Source organism: Haliotis rufescens, unplaced genomic scaffold, assembly GCF_023055435.1.
Source record: "Haliotis rufescens isolate VD_foot unplaced genomic scaffold, xgHalRufe1.0.p SCAF_7, whole genome shotgun sequence".
NCBI lineage: Eukaryota > Metazoa > Mollusca > Gastropoda > Lepetellida > Haliotidae > Haliotis > Haliotis rufescens.
Genome location: NW_025964361.1, coordinates 46,271,237 through 46,290,857, shown reverse-complemented (window position 1 = coordinate 46,290,857; position 19,621 = coordinate 46,271,237).

Below are 19,621 nucleotides of genomic sequence, written 5' to 3'. Positions count from 1 at the left end.
CTTTTAACACTAAAATGAACAAGGGTAACCTCAACTCATTCAAACAATATTAGTTCCGAAAATACACATATCAAAATCAACATTTGTACTGCACCTCTCATATTTGTATAGAAAGTGTTTCTCACATTTGGAAAGAATCCATGCAGCAGTTCTCAAGTAAAAGCTAGCACAAACATAAAATTAAAAACAACATTCTAGGTTCAAAATATGCAAAAAATCATACTGTTTAATAAAATACATATATGAAAATCAACATTTGCACTGCACCTCTTTCTATTAGTATAGAAAGAGTTTCTTACATTTGGAAAGAATCCATGTGGGAGCTCTCAAGTAAAAGGTAGCACAAACATAGAATAATTAAAGAAAAACGTTCTATGTTTAAAACATTTTCAAGAATTTCATATTGTTTCATAAAATCAACATATCAAAATCAACATTTGCAATACATCTCTCCAACTGATATCTCAAGTCAAAGGTCGCACAATGTTGAATTAAAAAAACACATTCAAAGTTCAAAACATTTACAAAATCATATTGTTTCATAAAATATACATATCAAAATCAACATTTGCAATGCACCACTCCCATTTGTATAGAACGTGTTCCTCGAATTTGGAAAGAATCCATGTAGTAGTTCTCAAGTTAAAGGTCGCACAATGTTGAATTAAAAAACACATTCTCAGTTAAAAACATGTAAAAAATCATATTGTTTCATAAAAAATACATATCAAAATCAACATTTGCAATGCACCACTCCCATTTGTATGGAAAGTGTTCCTCGAATTGGAAAGAATCCATACAGGAGCTCTCAAGTAAAAGGTAGCACAAACATAGAATTTAAAACAACATTCTGTATTCAAAACATGTGAAAATTTCATATCCTTTCATAAAATAAACATATCAAAATCAACCTTTGCACGACATCTCTCCAATTAATATATCAAATTAAAGGTCGAACAATGTTGAATAGAAAAACACATTCTCAGTTCAAAACATCTACAAAATCATATTGTTTCATAAAATAAACACACCAAAATCAACCTTTGCACGACATCTCTCCAATTAATATCTCAACTTAAAGGTCGCACAATGATGAATTAAAATAAAACATTCTAAGTTCAAAACATGTACAAAATCATATTGTTTCATAAAAAATACACTTATGAAAATCAAGCTCTGCTCTTCACCTCTCCTATTTGTAAAGAAAGTGTTCCTCAAATTTGGAAAGAATCCATGTAGCAGTTCTCCGGTTAAAGGTCGCACAATGTTGAATTAAAAAAAACACATTCTAAGTTCAAAACATGTACAAAATTATATTCTTTCATAAAATAAATACATCAAAATCAACCTTTGCACTGCATCTCTCCAATTAATATCTCAAGTTAAAGGTCGCACAATGTTGAATTTAAAAAAACCCATTCTAAGTTCAAAACAAGTAAATAATCATATTGTTTCATAAAATACACATATCAAAATGAACCTTTCCACTGCACTCACACACAAAATGTCTTTGGAAGGACGGACAGACGTATATCCTTGGTATGGCTTTATCAACCCGCCCTTTTAGATTTGGGATTTCATTAAAAAAGGAAACATCTAACTTTTTATTATAAAAGATGTTTGTATATATTATTGCAGGGAACATCATACATTAACACTTAATCACATCACATATGGGATAAAAAAAATTACATGACACAGATCAAAGGGTACATGATGCACATGGCACATCATAAATGTACAATGAATCAGATATCACGAAAATACGTTACATGACACATATCACTGGATACATGACACATAAGGTACATGGCACATTTAAAATCAATCACATCGCATTTCACAAACATAAACATTACATGACACAGGTCACTGGATACATAACACACATGGTACATGGTACATCACACATATAAAATTAATCGCATTGCATATTAAAAAAAACCCAAGCATTCCATGAGACATAAGACAGGATACATGACACATATGTCACATGACAAATCATTTATATACAAATAATCATATCACATATCACAAACGAAAACATTACATGACACATATCACTGGATACATGACACATATGGTACATGGCACATTTAAAATCAATCACATCGCATTTCACAAACATAAACATTACATGACACAGATCACTGGATACATAACACACATGTTACATGGTACATGGTACATCACACATCACACATATAAGATTAATCGCATTGCATATTAAAAAAACCCCAAAGCATTCCATGAGACATATGACAGGATACATGACACATATGTCACATGGCAAATCACGTATATACAAATAATCATATCACATATCACAAACGAAAACATTACATGACACAGATCACAGGATACATGACACATATGGTACATGGCACATCACACATCACAAATATGCAATTAATCACATCAGATATCACAAAAAATATTACACGGCACAGATCACAGGGTACATGACACATCCCAGAAAGAAGTCAGACGTTGTGCCGTCCGTCAAAACAACGTTGGCCCAACGTTGATAGACATCGTTGGTCCAACGTTAGATTACGCCTGTTTTATTACTCAATACCTCCTAGGCAGCTTGAAATGTTTGTACCAATCTGATTAAAATATCAGGTATCAAGCAGTAAATTCTGCAAGCTGAATTCACTCTGAACTCTATCTATGAAGGGCATGTCAATTAAATGTGCTGTCTTCTGGCAGGGTACCTCGGTATACATAGTTTCAAATACGGCCAAGACAAAATTCAAAATGGTTATAATTACATGCATAATTTCGTGATATAATATTTACTTTCCAAAACAACTTTCAAGACTTTGCGCAAATTGTTCACAAATGTTTCAACACTATTAAAAGATATATTATTTCCCCACGAGTTTGCAAATTAAAAACCATCAGACAATAAGCCCGGCACAAATTGAAACATTTAATTTTCCTTGGCCTTACCCAATACATTCAGCATTGAGAGCAACACTGAGACAGGCAAAATAGTCCATGTATCGGATCTCCTATGATTGATTGCCTTGATCCATTAAAAATTATTATGACAGCGACAAAATGAGAGTCGAATTCTGGTTTAGGTGACCTTTATTTATTTGTTAAATGACAAGTCAGAACTTGGGCCAAGTGGTTGAGGAGCCTTTTCAGTCCTCAAATGAGGAATCAGACGAACTTATCACAGGGATGATCTTCAACCTTATCCATGGTCACTGCTTTTGCCTTGGTAACTGAATAAAACAATGACACAAATATTATAAAGTTACAAGGAAAGGGACATATTTTGACATTAAAAAGTTGCCTTCCCCCAAATAATAATTTGCTGTCTGAAAAAAATCTCAGCAGTGCTACCTCCACCCGTCCAAGTCATTAAACTGTTCAAAACTGCTAAAACTGGGAAGGCGACATGGACAGTAATACCATGATGCTCCTGGATCATACATTGGCAGAAAAGCTTTTAACACTAAAATGAACAAGGGTAACCTCAACTCATTCAAACAATATTAGTTCCGAAAATACACATATCAAAATCAACATTTGTCTTGCACCTCTCATATTTGTATAGAAAGTGTTTCTCACATTTGGAAAGAATCCATGCAGCAGTTCTCAAGTAAAAGCTAGCACAAACATAAAATTAAAAACAACATTCTAGGTTCAAAATATGCAAAAAATCATACTGTTTACTAAAATACATATATGAAAATCAACATTTGCACTGCACCTCTTCTATTAGTATAGAAAGAGTTTCTTACATTTGGAAAGAATCCATGTGGGAGCTCTCAAGTAAAAGGTAGCACAAACATAGAATAATTAAAGAAAAACATTCTATGTTTAAAACATTTTCAAGAATTTCATCTTGTTTCATAAAATCAACATATCAAAATCAACTTTTGCAATACATCTCTCCAACTGATATCTCAAGTCAAAGGTCTCACAATGTTGAATTAAAAAAACACATTCAAAGTTCAAAACATTTACAAAATCATATTGTTTCATAAAATATACATATCAAAATCAACATTTACAATGCACCACTCCCATTTGTATAGAACGTGTTCCTCGAATTTGGAAAGAATCCATGTAGTAGTTCTCAAGTTAAAGGTCGAACAATGTTGAATTAAAAAACACATTCTCAGTTAAAAACATCTACAAAATCATATTGTTTCATAAAAAATACATATCAAAATCAATATTTGCAATGCACCACTCCCATTTGTATGGAAAGTGTTCCTCGAATTGGAAAGAATCCATACAGAAGCTCTCAAGTAAAAGGTAGCACAAACATAGAATTTAAAACAACATTCTGTATTCAAAACATGTGAAAATTTCATATCGTTTCATAAAATAAACATATCAAAATCAACCTTTGCGCGACATCTCTCCAATTAATATATCAAGTTAAAGGTCGAACAATGTTGAATAGAAAAACACATTCTAAGTTCAAAACATGTACAAAATCATATTCTTTCATAAAAGAAATACATCAAAATCAACCTTTGCACTGCATCTCTCCAATTAATATCTCAACTTAAAGGTCGCACAATGTTGAATTTAAAAAAAAACATTCTAAGTTCAAAACAAGTAAATAATCATATTGTTTCATAAAATACACATATCAAAATGAACCTTTCCACTGCACTCACACACAAAATGTCTTTGGAAGGACGGACAGACGTATATCCTTGGTATGGCTTTATCAACCCGCCCTTTTAGATTTGGGATATCATTAAAAAAGCAAACATCTAACTTTTTATTATAAAAGATGTTTGTATATATTATTGCAGGGAACATCATACATTAACACTTAATCACATCACATATGGCATAAAAAAAATTACATGACACAGATCAAAGGGTACATGATACATATGGCACATGGCACATCATAAATGTACAATGAATCACATATCACGAAAATACGTTACATGACACATATCACTGGATACATGACACATATGGTACATGGCACATTTTAAATCAATCAAATCGCATTTCACAAACATAAACATTACATGACACAGATCACTGGATACCTAACACACATGGTACATGGTACATGGTACATCACACATATAAAATTAATCGCATTGCATATAAAAAAAAACCCAAAGCATTCCATGAGACATATGACAGGATACATGACACATATGTCACATGGCAAATCACGTATATACAAATAATCATATCACATATCACAAACGAAAACATTACATGACACAGATCACAGGATACATGACACATATGGTACATGGCACATCACACATCACAAATATGCAATTAATCACATCAGATATCACAAAAAATATTACACGGCACAGATCACAGGGTACATGACACATCCCAGAAAGAAGTCAGACGTTGTGCCGTCTGTCAAAACAACGTTGGCCCAACGTTGATAGACATCGTTGGTCCAACGTTAGATTACGCCTGTTTTATTACTCAATACCTCCCAGGCAGCTTGAAATGTTTGAACCAATCTGATTAAAATATCAGGTATCAAGCAGTAAATTCTGCAAGCTGAATTCACTCTGAACTCTATCCATGAAAGGGCATGTCAATTAAATGTGCTGTCTTCTGGCAGGGTACCTCGGTATACATAGTTTCAAATACGGCCAAGACAAAATTCAAAATGGTTATAATTACATGCATAATTTCGTGATATAATATTTACTTTCCAAAACAACTTTCAAGACTTTGCGCAAATTGTTCACAAATGTTTCAGCACTATTAAAAGATATATTATTTCCCAACGAGTTTGCAAATTAAAAACCATCAGACAATAAGCCCGGCACAAATTGAAACATTTAGTTTTCCTTGGCCTTACCCAATACATTCAGCATTGAGAGCAACACTGAGACAGGCAAAATAGTCCATGCATCGGATGTCCTATGATTGATTGCCTTGATCCATTAAAAAATATTATGACAGCGACAAAATGACAGTCGAATTCTGGTTTAGGTGACCTTTATTTATTTGTTAAATGACAAGTCAGAACTTGGGCCAAGTGGTTGAGGAGCCTTTTCAGTCCTCAAATGAGGAATCAGACGAACTTATCACAGGGATGATCTTCAACCTTATCCATGGTCACTGCTTTTGCCTTGGTAACTGAATAAAACAATGACACAAATATTATAAAGTTACAAGGAAAGGGACATATTTTGACATTAAAAAGTTGCCTTCCCCCAAATAATAATTTGCTGTCTGAAAAAAATCTCAGCAGTGCTACCTCCACCCGTCCAAGTCATTAAACTGTTCAAAACTGCTAAAACTGGGAAGGCGACATGGACAGTAATACCATGATGCTCTTGGATCATACATTGGCAGAAAAGCTTTTAACACTAAAATGAACAAGGGTAACCTCAACTCATTCAAACAATATTAGTTCCGAAAATACACATATCAAAATCAACATTTGTACTGCACCTCTCATATTTGTATAGAAAGTGTTTCTCACAATTGGAAAGAATCCATGTGGCAGTTCTCAAGTAAAATCTAGCACAAACATAAAATTAAAAACAACATGCTAGGTTTAAAATATGCAAAAAATCATACTGTTTAATAAAATACATATATGAAAATCAACATTTGCACTGCACCTCTTCTATTAGTATAGAAAGAGTTTCTTACATTTGGAAAGAATCCATGTGGGAGCTCTCAAGTAAAAGGTAGCACAAACATAGAATAATTAAAGAAAAAACATTCTATGTTTAAAACATTTTCAAGAATTTCATATTGTTTCATAAAATCAACATATCAAAATCAACTTTTGCAATACATCTCTCCAACTGATATCTCAAGTCAAAGGTCGCACAATGTTGAATTAAAAAAACACATTCAAAGTTCAAAACATTTACAAAATCATATTGTTTCATAGAATATACATATCAAAATCAACATTTGCAATGCACCACTCCCATTTGTATAGAACGTGTTCCTCGAATTTGGAAAGAATCCATGTAGTAGTTCTCAAGTTAAAGGTCGCACAATGTTGAATTAAAAAACACATTCTCAGTTAAAAACATGTAAAAAATCATATTGTTTCATAAAAAATACATATCAAAATCAACATTTGCAATGCACCACTCCCATTTGTATGGAAAGTGTTCCTCGAATTGGAAAGAATCCATACAGGAGCTCTCAAGTAAAAGGTAGCACAAACATAGAATTTAAAACAACATTCTGTATTCAAAACATGTGAAAATTTCATATCCTTTCATAAAATAAACATATCAAAATCAACCTTTGCACGACATCTCTCCAATTAATATATCAAGTTAAAGGTCGAACAATGTTGAATAGAAAAACACATTCTAAGTTCAAAACATCTACAAAATCATATTGTTTCATAAAATAAACACACCAAAATCAACCTTTGCACGACATCTCTCCAATTAATATCTCAACTTAAAGGTCGCACAGTGATGAATTAAAATAAAACATTCTAAGTTCAAAACATGTACAAAATCATATTATTTCATAAAAAATACACTTATGGAAATCAAGCTTTGCTCTTCATCTCTCCTATTTGTATAGAAAGTGTTCCTCAAATTTGGAAAGAATCCATGTAGCAGTTCTCCGGTTAAAGGTAGCACAATTTTGAATTGAAAAACTCATTCTAAGTTCCAAAACATTTACAAAATTATATTCTTTCATAAAGTAAATACATCAAAATCAACCTTTGCACTGCATCTCTCCAATTAATATCTCAAGTTAAAGGTCGCACAATGTTGAATTAAAAAAAAAACATTCTAAGTTCAAAACAAGTAAATAATCATATTGTTTCATAAAATACACATATCAAAATGAACCTTTCCACTGCACTCACACACAAAATGTCTTTTGAAGGACGGACAGACGTATATCCTTGGTATGGCTTTATAAACCCGCCCTTTTAGATTTGGGATATCATTAAAAAAGGAAACATCTAACTTTTTATTATAAAAGATGTTTGTATATATTATTGCAGGGAACATCATACATTAACACTTAATCACATCACATATGGCATAAAAAAAATTACATGACACAGATCAAAGGGTACATGATACATATGGCACATGGCACATCATAAATGTACAATGAATCACATATCACGAAAATACGTTACATGACACATATCACTGGATACATGACACATATGGTACATGGCACATTTAAAATCAATCACATCGCATTTCACAAACATAAACATTACATGTCACAGATCACTGGATACATAACACACATGGTACATGGTACATGGTACATCACACATCACACATATAAGATTAATCGCATTGCATATTAAAAAAAAAACCCAAAGCATTCCATGAGACATATGACAGGATACATGACACATATGTCACATGGCAAATCACGTATATACAAATAATCATATCACATATCACAAACGAAAACATTACATGACACAGATCACAGGATACATGACACATATGGTACATGGCACATCACACATCATAAATATGCAATTAATCACATCAGATATCACAAAAAATATTACACGGCACAGATCACAGGGTACATGACACATCCCAGAAAGAAGTCAGACGTTGTGCCGTCTGTCAAAACAACGTTGGCCCAACGTTGATAGACATCGTTGGTCCAACGTTAGATTACGCCTGTTTTATTACTCAATACCTCCCAGGCAGCTTGAAATGTTTGTACCAATCTGATTAAAATATCAGGTATCAAGCAGTAAATTCTGCAAGTTGAATTCACTCTGAACTCTATCCATGATAGAGTATGTCAATTAAATGTGCTGTAGTCTGGCAGGGTACCTCGGTATACATAGTTTCAAATACGGCCAAGACAAAATTCAAAATGGTTATAATTACATGCATAATTTCGTGATATAATATTTACTTTCCAAAACAACTTTCAAGACTTTGCGCAAATTGTTCACAAATGTTTCAACACTATTAAAAGATATATTATTTCCCAACGAGTTTGCAAATTAAAAACCATCAGACAATAAGCCCGGCACAAATTGAAACATTTAATTTTCCTTGGCCTTACCCAATACATTCAGCATTGAGAGCAACACTGAGACAGGCAAAATAGTCCATGCATCGGATGTCCTATGATTGATTGCCTTGATCCATTAAAAAATATTATGACAGCGACAAAATGACAGTCGAATTCTGGTTTAGGTGACCTTTATTTATTTGTTAAATGACAAGTCAGAACTTGGGCCAAGTGGTTGAGGAGCCTTTTCAGTCCTCAAATGAGGAATCAGACGAACTTATCACAGGGATGATCTTCAACCTTATCCATGGTCACTGCTTTTGCCTTGGTAACTGAATAAAACAATGACACAAATATTATAAAATTACAAGGAAAGGGACATATTTTGCCATACAAAATATTGCCTTCCCCCAAATAATAATTTGATGTCTGAAAAATATCTCAGCAGTGCTACTGTACCTATTAAAAATTAAAAAACATTCAAAACATGCATGTTCAAAATATGCAAGAGTTTCATATTGTTTCATAAAATCAACACATCAAAATCAACCTTTGCACTGCACCTCTCCTATTTCTATAGAAAGTGTTCCTCAAATTTGGAAAGAATCCATGTAGCAGTTCTCCGGTTAAAGGTAGCATACTTTTGAATGACATATTTTGACATTAAAAATATTGCCTTCCCCCAAATAATAATTTGATGTCTGGAAAATATCTCAGCAGTGCTACTGTACCTCCACCCGTCCAAGTCAATAAACTGTTCAAAACTGCTAAAACTGGGAAGGTGACATGGACAAAATATGCAAAAAATCATACTGTTTAATAAAATACATATATGAAAATCAACATTTGCACTGCACCTCTTCTATTAGTATAGAAAGAATTTCTTACATTTGGATAGAATGCATGTGGGAGATCTCAAGTAAAAGGTGGCACAAACATAGAATAATTAAAAAAAACATTCTATGTTCAAAACATTTTCAAGAATTTCATATTGTTTCATAAAATCAACATTTCAAAATCAATGCACCACTCCCATATGTATAGAAAGAATCCATGTAGTAGTTCTCAAGTTAAAGGTCTCACAATGTTGATTTAAAAAACCACATGCTGTGTTCAAAATGCAAAGAATTAGATTGTTTCATAAAAAAGACAGATCAAAATCAACACATCAAAATGAACCTTTGCACTGCACCTCTCCTATTTGTATAGAAAGTGTTCCTCAAATTTGGAAAGAATCCATGTAGCAGTTCTCCGGTTAAAGGAAGCATACTTTTGAATGACATATTTTGACATTACAAATGTTGCCTTCCCCCAAATAATAATTTGATGTCTGAAAAACATCTCAGCAGTGCTACCTCTACCCGTGCAAGTCATTAAACTGTTCAAAACTGCTAAAACTGGGAAGATGACATGGACAGTAATACCATGATGCTCTTGGATCATACATTGGCAGAAAAGATATTAACACTAAACAGAACAAGGGTAACTCATTCATTTTTCAAAGTTCAAAACATGAACAAAATCATATTGTTTCATAAAATACTCATATGAAAATCAACCTTTGCTCTGCACCTCTCCTATTTATATAGACAGTATTCCTCAAATATTGAAAGAATCCATGTAGTAGTTCTCCGGTTAAAGGTAGCACAATGTTGAATTAAAAAACACATTCTCAGTTCAAAACATGTAAAAATTCATATTGTTTCATGAATTATACATATCAAAATCAACATTTGCAATGCACCACTCCCATTTGTATGGAAAGTGTTCCTCGAATTGGAAAGAATACATACAGGAGCTCTCAAGTAACAGGTCGCACAAACATAGAATTTAAAACAACATTCTGTGTTCAAAAGATGTAATAAATTCATATTGTTTCATAAAATGAACATATCAAAATCAACCTTCGCACTGCATCTCTCCAATGAATATAAAAAGTGTTCCTTACATTTGGAAAGAATGCATGTGGGAGATCTCAAGTAAAAGGTGGCACAAACATAGAATAATTAAAAAAACCATTCTATGTTCAAAACATTTTCAAGAATTTCATATTGTTTCATAAAATGAACATATCAAAATCAACCTTCGCACTGCATCTCTCCAATGAATATAAAAAAGTGTTCCTTTAATTTAGGGAGAACCCATATGGCAGTTCTCACTTTAAAGATCGCACAATGTTGAATTAAAAAAAACACATTCACAACTTGTAAGAAAATAATATTGTTTCATAAAATACACATATCAAAATCAACATTTGGACTGCACCTTTTTTATTAGAATAGAATGTGTTTCTTACATTTGGAAAGAATCCATGTTGCAGCTCTCAAGTAAATGGTAGCACAAACATGAAAAAAAAACGATTTTTTTTTAAAATGTGAAAAGGAAACCTACAGGCGATATATCTCCTTTTTACTATCCCATCACTCCATGAAATCCGGTTGAAATGTAGTGATTTTGTACCCATAGGTTTTGTTGATTGCATACCCAGAATAAGTAAGCATTAGTTTCAAAGAAATACGTAAATATATTGAACCAAATTAACAACTTCACAATCCTAAAACTTTAACTTTTTGACAAGTTATCATTGTGGGCCCTTATTGTGTATTTAAACAGTAATGGCCACGTATTGTCTTCAGATAACACCCATTTTGTGCAGGTGAATCGATCAAAATCATGTGCACAGCACTATAGTGGCAAAAGTGGTTTTTCACCTGCTACTGGTCACGTGGCAATAATACCGCCCGTGTTTTCAGCCATACTTGTTAGCAGTCATTAATTACAAAAAGAAAAACACAAAAAAAACAAAAGTCTTTACGGCCATTTGTCATGCCAAGCCTTTCAAATGTTAAACGTGAACGTGCCATCGGCATGTTGCAGGCGGGAACGTCCGTAGCTGAAGTCGCAAGGACGATGGGTTGTAGTCGACGGACTGTTTATGATTTACAGACGCGTCTACAGCAAACGGGTACCACCGCTGATCGCCCTCGGCCAGGCCGACCACGTGTGACGTCACATGCAGAGGATCGTCAGATTGTCTTACATCACCTCCGTAACCGATTTTTGACGGCTACATCAACCAGAAATGAACTGTTTAGGGGTAGACTGAGTGCGCAAACTGTTCGAAACCGTCTGAGAACTGCTCACCTTCAAGCACGACGGCCATACAGCCGGCTGATTCTGACTCAATTACACAGACGTCAACGTCAATTGTGGGCATAGCGACACTTACGATGGACTCAGAGGAATTAGAATCATATCGTCTTCAGTGATGAATCCCGATTTAATCTTCGATTTGCTAATGGTAGGGCGAGGGTGTGGAGGCGCCGTCATGAACGTTACGCCTAGTGTTGTGTACAGGAAGTTGACAGATTTCGAGGCGGAAGTGTCGTGGTGTGGGGTGCTTTCTGTGGCAATGCACGTTCCAGGCTTCTTGTCATCCATGGCAACCTCAACGCTGCTGCTTACCGCGACCAGGTACTGGCACCAGAACTTCTGCCTTTTATGGCAGCACATGCACCCAGTTTGATCTTCCAACACGACAATGCCAGACCCCATAAAGCAATTTGACAAGGAATTTCCTTCCGAATGCGGGAGTCAACGTCATGGACTGGCCGTCAAGGTCTTCCGACCTCAATCCCATCGAACACGTCTGGGATGCTCTTGGTAGAAATCTGCGCACTCTCCAGAACCAACCACAGAATTAGCAAGATCTTGGCACCATTTTGCAGCAACAATGGCGTCGTCTTCCCGATCATGTGTTCACAAGCATCAAAACGTCCATGCGGAGGCGTTGTGTAGCAGTTGTCAACGCACATGGTGACCATACACGCTACTGAACTTGTGTGCCAGCAGATTCTCGTGCTTGGGACTTATGATTTGAACTGTTGATGTTATTACGGAATACCGTAAGTGCTTGGAACAAATTATGGTTACCACCGTTAATTAAAATCCTTCTTTGGACATTAATGTTTAAAAAGTTTTTAATTTGTCAAAATTATTTTGAGTGGCACTTCACAGTCACGAAGACAACCTGGAGGCAGAAGATTTTTGAGAGGACATTTCGAGGCATTGATTGCTAAGAATATATTCAATGACATTTCACTGTCACGAAGACACCCTAGAGGCAGAAGAGTTCCATCAGGACTGTAACGAAGACATCCTGAAGGCAGATTTCTAAGAGAACATTTCGAGGCATTGACTGCTGAGAAGATATTCAGTGACACCTCACTGGGAGGAAGAATGCCCAGTAGAGATCTAAGAGGACATTTCGAAGCAATGATTGTATTAAGTGGCACTTCTCTGTCACGAAGACACCCTGGGGGTTGAAGAGATCCAATAGGACTGTCACGAAGACACCCTGAAGGCAGACGATTTCTCAAATAACATTTCGAGGCATTGACTGCTGAGATGATATTCAGTGACACGTGGCACCTCACCGGCACGAATACACCCCAGAAGAGATCTAAGAGGACATTTTGAGGCATTGATTGCTAAAAAGATATTCAGTGACTCGTCACTGTCACGAAGGCACCCTGTAGGCATAATATTTCTAAGAGGACATTTCGAAGCATTGATTGTTAAGAAGCTATTTAGTGACACTTCACGGTCACGATGACATCCTGGAGGCAGAAGTTTTCTGATTGGACATTTCGAGGCATTGATTGCTAAAAAGACACTTCACTGTCACGAAGACACTTTAGAGGCAGAAAGCTTCCAAGAGGACAGGTCGATGCATTGATTGCTAAAAGGATATTCAATCACTCTTCAATGTCACGAAGACACACGAGAGGCAGAAGAGATTAAACTGCACATCTCGAGGCATTGATTGCTAAGAATGTATCAAGTGGCACTTTTCTGACACGAATACACCCTGGGAGCATAAGATTTCTAAGAGGACATTTCGAGGCAATGATTACTAAGAATATATTCAATGATAGTTCACTGTCACGAAGCCACCCTACAGGCAGTAGGTTTCTGAGAAGACATTTCGAGGCATTGATTGCTAAGAAGATAGTCAGTGATATTTCACTGCCACGAAGACACTCTGGAGGCATAAGAGATCCAGGAAGGCATCTCGAGGCATTGATTTACATGAATATACCAAGTGACACTTCTCTGTCACGAAGACACTGTAGAAGAGATCTAATAGGACATTTCGAGGCAATGATTGCTAAGAATATATTCAATGATACTTCACTGTCACAAAAGACCCGTGAAGATTCCGGGGTAGAATAGGTCTTCAGCAACCCATGCTTACCGTAAAAGGTGACTCTGCTTGTCGTAAAAGGCGACTAACGGGATCGGGTGGTCAGGCTCGCTGACTTGGTTGATGCATGTCATCGATCCCAATTGCCTGTATCGATGCTCATGATATTAATCACTGGCTTGTCTGGTCCAGACTCGAATATTTACAGACAGCCGTCATATAGTCATATGGAATATTGCTGAGTGCGGCGTTAAACAGCAAACCAACCAACCACTGTCACAAAGACAGTCCATTAGGACGGTCACGAAGACATCCTGGAGGTAGAAGATTTCTAAGAGGACATTTCGAGGCATTGATTGCTAAGAAGATATTCAGTGACACTTTACTGTCACGAAGACACCCTGGAGGCAGAAGAGTTTCATGACAACTCGACGCATTCATTACCAAGATTATATTGAGTGGCACTTCTATGTCACGAAGACACCCTGGGGGCAGAAGAGATCAAAGTGCATATTTCGAGTCATTGATTGCCAAGAATGTACCAAGTGACACTTCCCGGTCATGAAGAGACAGCAGAAGAGATCTAATAGGACATTTCGAGGCAATGATTGTTAAGAATATATTCAATGACACCTCACTGTCACGAAGACACTTTGCAGGCAGTGGAGGACATGTTGAGGCATTGATTGCTAAGAAGATAGTCAGTGACATTTCACTGACACGTAGACGCTCTGGAGGCACAAGAGATCCAAGAAGACATTTCGACGCATTGATTGCCAAGAATATACCAAGTGACTTCTCTGTTATGAAGACACAAAAGAGGAGATCTTATAGGCCATTTCGAGGCATTGAATGCTAAGAATAAATTCAATGACACTTCACTGTCACGAAGACACCCTGGAAGTAGAAACGTTTCAAGAGGACATGTCGATGCATTGATTGCTAAGAAGAAATTCAGTGGTAATTCACTTTCACGAAGACAAACTAAAGGCAGAAGTGTGCTAAGAGGACATTTCGAGGCATTGATTGCTGAAAAGATATTCAGTGACACTTCATTGTAACAAATCACAGAAGAGACATAGACGAGTTGCAAGGAGACTTCTGGAGGCAAGGTTTGCCAAGAAGCTGTTCAGTGGCAATTGACTGTCACAAAGAAACACAGGAGCATTAGAGTGCCAACAAGACTTCTGGGAGCAGAAAATGACCAAGAAGACCTCTATAGGAATATGTCTGCCATAAGACATCCTTTAGGCAAAAGGCATCACCAGGAGACTCTCCGGTACCAGGTTTCCCACCTTCCATGGTCACTAGTGGAGACCTCTATCTAAGGGTCGGGTATGCTTCTAAGGCACGTTAGGTTCAGAGACTTAACACTCCACTAACCTGCACTAACCCGCACTAACAACCTGCACGTAGGCGCTTCACTTTATAGAAAGACACTTCCAAATTATTTAGATTTAGGTTCAAAATCGGGGATTGTTTGGTTGTCAGAGGCAGTGTCAGCCTCTTCGTATCCGCCTGAAGCATGCCCGACCATTGGATAACGACGGTCACACACTGGAGGCAAAAGGGGGTCAAGAATACTTATGCAGGCAGTGATGCTGCTAATAAGATATTCAGTGGAAATTGATTGTCACGAAGGCGCTATGGAGGCAGAAGAGATCAAAGTGCACATTTCGAGGCATTGATTGCCAAGAATTATTAAGTGGCACTTCTCTGGCACGAACACATCCTGGAGGGAAAACAGTGACACGAAGCATCTTGAGGCAATGAATGCCAAGAAGATATTCAGTGACACATCACAGTCACGAAGACACCCTGGAGGCAGACGAATTCCTTGAAGACATCTCGAGGCATTGATTGCCAAGATTAAATTTAGTGGCACTTCACTGTCATAAAGACAGCATGGACGCATAAGGTTTCTTAAAGGTCATTTCAATTCATTGATTGCTGAAAATACATTCAAAGACACTTCACTGTTACAGAGACACCCTTGAGACAGAAGAATTCGATGAGGACATTTCGAGACATTGATTGCTGAGGATACATTCAGTGACACTTCACTGTCACAAAGAAACCTTCAGGTTGAAGAGTTCTAAGAGGATATTTTGAGGCATTGATTGCTAAACAGTGACAGTGACATTACGCATCGTGAGGCAATGAAGGCCAAGAAGATATTCAGTGATATTTCACTGTCACGAAGACGCCCTGGATGCAGAAGAGTTCTGAAAGGAAATCTCGAGGCATTGATTGCCAAGAATGTATTGTTTGACATTTCAATTTTACGAAGACACTCATTAAGCAGAAGAATTCCATAAGGACATCTCGAGGCATTAAATGGAAAAAGTGGATTAAGTGGCACTTCACTGTTCACAAAGACAGCTTCGAGGCAAAGGGTTTCTCAAAGGACATTTCAATTCATTGCTTGCTAAAAATACATTTAAAGACACTTCACTGATACGGAGACACCCTTGAGACAGAAGAATTCCATGAGGACATTTCGAGGCATTGATTGCTAAGAATACGTTCAGTGACACCTCACTGTCAAGAAGACACCATAGATGCAGAAGAGTTCTCTCGAGGCATTGATTGCCAAGATTATATTGAGTGGCACTTCATTGTCACGAAGGCACCCCTGAGACAGAAGAATTTCATGAGGATATTTCGAGGCATTGATTGCTAAGAATACGTTCAGTGACACCTCACTGTCAAGAAGACACCATGGATGCAGAAGAGTTCTCTCGAGGCATTGATTGCCAAGATTATATTGAGTGGCACTTCACTGGCAGGAAGACACCCTTGAGACAGAAGAATTTGAAGAGGATATTTCGAGGCATTGATTGCTAAGAATATATTCAGTGACATTTCACTGTCACGAAGACACCCTAGAAGCAGAGGAATTTGATGAGGACATTTCGAGGCCTTGATTGCCAAGAATATACTGAGTCAAATTAAAAACTTCACATATTTAAAAGTAATCCCATATATGATATATACCGGACAAATGTATCAGAGAAGGTAGTTTTTAATCATTAATGTCCAAAGAAGGATTTTAATTAACGGTGGTAACCATAATTTGTTCAAAGCACCTACGGTATTCCGTAATAACATCAACAGTTTAAATCATAAGTCCCAAGCACGAGAATCTGCTGGCACATAAGTTCGGTAGCGTATGTTGCCACCATGTGCGTCGACAACTGCCACACAACGCCTCCGCATGGACCTTTTGATGCTTGTGAACACATGATTGGAAAGACGACGCCATTGTTGCTGCAAAATGGTGCCAAGATCTTGCTAATTCTGTGGTTGGTTCTGGAGAGTGCGCAGACTTCTGCCAAGAGCATCCCAGACGTGTTCGATGGGATTGAGGTCGGAAGACCTTGACGGCCAGTCCATGACGTTGACTCCCGCATTCGGAAGGAAATTCCTTGTCAAAATTGCTTTATGGGGTCTGGCATTGTCGTGTTGGAAGATCAAACTGGATGCATGTGCTGCCATAAAAGGCAGAAGTTCTGGTGCCAGTACCTGGTCGCGGTAAGCAGCAGCGTTGAGGTTGCCATGGATGACAAGAAGCCTGGAACGTACATTGCCACAGAAAGCACCCCACACCATGACACTTCCGCCTCGAAATCTGTCAACTTCCTGTACACAACACTAGGCGTAACGTTCATGACGGCGCTACCACACCCTCGTCCTACCAGCAGCAAATCGAAGATTAAATCGGGATTCATCACTGAAGACGATATGATTCCTATTCGTCTGAGTCCATCGTAAGTGTCGCTGTGCCCACAATAGACGTTGACGTCTGTGTAATTGAGTCAGAATCAGCCCGCTGTATGGCCGTCGTGCTTGAAGGTGAACAGTTCTCAGACGGTTTCGAACAGTTTGCGCACTCCGTCTACCCCTAAACAGTTCATTTCTGGTTGATGTAGCCGTCAAAAATCGGTTACGGAGGTGATGTAAGACAATCTGACGATCCTCTGCATGTGACGTCACACGTGGTCGGCCTGGCCGAGGGTGATCAGCGGTGGTACCCGTTTGCTGTAGACACGTCTGTAAATCATAAACAGTCCGTCGACTACAACCCATAGTCCTTGCGACTTCAGCTACGTAAAGACTTTTGTTTTCTTGTGTTTTTCTTTTTTTATTAATGACTGCTAACAAGAATAGATCAAAACACGTGCGGTATTGTGGCCACGTGACCAGTTGCAGGTGAAAAACCACTTTTGTCACTATAGTGCTGTGCACATGATTTTGATCGATTCACCTGTAAAAAAATGGGTGTTATCTGAAGACAATACGTGGACATTACTGTTTAAATACACAATAAGGGCCCACAATGATAACTTGTCAAAATGTTAAAATTTTAGGATTGTGAAGTTGTTAATTTGGTTCAGTATACAGTCAATGACACTTCACTGTCACAAAGAAACCCTGGAGACAGAAGAGTTTGAGGAGGACATTTCGCGGCAATACATTCAGTGACACTTCACTGTCACGGAGACACACTTGAGGTAGAAAAATTCCATGAGGACATTTCGAGGCACTTCATTGCTAAGAATACATTCAGTGACACTTCACCGTCACGAAGACACCTTGGATGCAGAAGCGTTTCATGACAACTCGACGCATTCATTACCAAGACTATATTGAGTGGCACTTCAATTTCCCGGAGACACCCTTGAGACAGAAGAGTTTGAAGAGGACATTTCGAGGCATTGATTGCTGTGAATACATTCAGTGACACTTCACTGTCACGAAGACTCCTTGGATGCAGAAAAGTTCTATGACATCTCGAGGCATTGATTGCCAAGATTATATTGAGTGGCACTTCATTGTCACGAAGACACCCTTGAGACAGAAGGCTTTCAAGAGGATATTTCTATTCATCGATTGCTAAGAATACTTTCCGTGCCGTGACACTTTACTGTCAGGAAGACACTCTGGATGCAGAAGAATTCCTTTAGGACATTTCGAGGCATTGATTGCTATGAATACATTCAGTGACATTTCACTGTCACGAAGACACCTTGGATGCAGAAGAGTTCTATGACATCTCGAGGCATTGATTGCCAAGATTATATTGAGTGGCACTTCATTGTCACAAAGACACCCTTGAGACAGAAGAGTTTGAAGAGGATATTTCTATCGATTGATTGCTGAGGATACGTTCAGTGACATTTCACTGTCACAAAGACACCCTGGATGCAGAAGAGTTCCATGATATTTCCAGGCATTGATTGCCAAGATTATATTGAGTGGCACTTCATTGTTAGGAAGACACCATTAAGACAGAAGAGTTTGAAGAGGATATTTCGAGGCATGTATTGCTAACAATATATTCAGTGACGCTTTACTGTCAGGAAGACACTCTGGAGACAGAAGAATTCCATGGCTGTCACGAAGATACTTTGGCTGCAGAAGAGTTCCATGATATTTCCAGGC